This window comes from Carlito syrichta, unplaced genomic scaffold (genome assembly GCF_000164805.1).
Source record: "Carlito syrichta isolate Samal-C Ts95f unplaced genomic scaffold, Tarsius_syrichta-2.0.1 Scaffold171376, whole genome shotgun sequence".
In the NCBI taxonomy this organism is placed as follows: Eukaryota; Metazoa; Chordata; class Mammalia; order Primates; family Tarsiidae; genus Carlito; species Carlito syrichta.
Window position 1 is genome coordinate 359,517 of NW_007115472.1, and position 1,782 is coordinate 361,298.

Consider the following 1,782-nt stretch of genomic DNA (forward strand, 5'->3'; position numbering starts at 1 on the left):
CGGCCGGGGCCTCCGTGGCTGGAGCGGTCCTGCCGCCCACCCGTCGTCCGACTGCTCCGCGTGCTCCCTCTCCCCCAGCTCCTCTTCCTCCTCGCCTTCCTCCCCCGCTTCAAACTCCTCCTCCTCCTCTTCCCTCTCCTCCGACTCCTCCTCTCCTTCCTCCGCCTGCTCCACCTCCTCCTCCTCCTCCTCTCCTTCCTTCCCTCTTCCAACTCCTCCTCTCCCTCCTCCCTCTCCTCCTCCTCCTCTCCTTCCTTCCCTCTTCCAACTCCTCCTCTCCCTCCTCCCTCTCCTCCTCCTCCTCCTCCTCTCCTTCCTCCTCCTCTCCATCCCCTTCCTCCAACTTCTCCCCCTCCTCTTCCTCTGTGAGCTGTGACACCACTACAGTGACATGATTATGACGGGAAACACGTATTCAGAGTTCAGGCGCCCTCCCCTGGAGGCCATGTCTCCTTTCCCCACCTAATCCCCACATCCCTGGCATCTGTGTCCTCTTAACCAAGTGATGTCGAGGCAGTGGAGTGTCCTCAGCCCTCAGCTCGGCAGAGCTGAAGTCCTAGCCCTCCATCCTTCTGACTCTCCTACTCCAATGTGATATTGTTTTTTCTAACTTTGGAAGTAACAGATACTCCTAGAGAGAGTTAACAAGTAGAGAAAAGTGGGAGGTTGAGGTGAGTGGATTGCCTCAGCCCGCGGGCTCGAGACCCGCCTGGGCAGCGAGACCTCATCTCTACAATAAATGCAAAAAATCAGCCGGGCGTGGTAGCGCATGCCTGTAATTCCGGCTGCTCGGAAGGCTGAGGCGGAAGGATCTCCGGAGCCCAGCAGGTCGAGGCTGCGGTGGCCGGGAGTGGCCACTGCATTCCAGTCTGGACGACCGAATGAGACTCCAACTCAAAAAAAAAAAAAAAAAAAGTAAAGAGTGTAAATCTTAAGAAAATATGCATCAGCCATTGTTCTACCACTCCAATAGCACTCCAGTTAATAGTTTTGTGTATCTGCTTAAGTTGTTTTTCCATATGAGTAGTAAATCATTAAGCAAAATTGGGATGATACCATTTATTTGTTTAGTTTGAGTCAGAGTCTCACTCTTGCCCAGGCTGGAGTGCAATGGCATGATCACAACTTCCTGGGCTCAGGTGATCCTCCCACCCCAGCCTCCCGAGTAACTGGGATTACAGGTGGGTATCTCCATGCCTGGCTAATTATTTTTCAAAATAGAGATGAGATATCTCTATGTTGCCCAGGCTGGTCTCGAACTCCTGGGCTCAAGCATTCCTCCTGCCTTGGCCTCCCAAAGATTACAGGAATGAGCCACTGTGCTCAGCCAAGCCTTCTTTTTTAAGTATAATAAATAATTTTTAAAAATTGAGGTAGGTCTTGGTGGCTCAGCCTGTAATCCCAGCACTTTGGGAGGCCAAGGCGAGTGAATTGCGTGAACCCACGAGTTCGAGACCAGCCTGAGCAACTTGATGAGACCTCCTCTCTACAATAAATCAAAAATTAGCCAGGCATGGTAGTGCACACATGTGGTTCCGGCTACTTGGAAGGCTGGGGTGGAAAGATTGCCAGAGCCTAGCAAGTTGATGCTGGGGTGGCCATGAGTGTGCCACTGCACTCCAGCCTGGGCTTGGAGTGAGACTCTAAGTCAAAAAAGAAAAAGAAAAAGAAAAAGAAAAATTGGAACCATGTATTTATTGTTAATTTTCCCCTTTTTATTTAAAGTATTGCCACAATTATATGAGCATAGAGATTTCCTCCATGTCATTAACTACTCTTTGA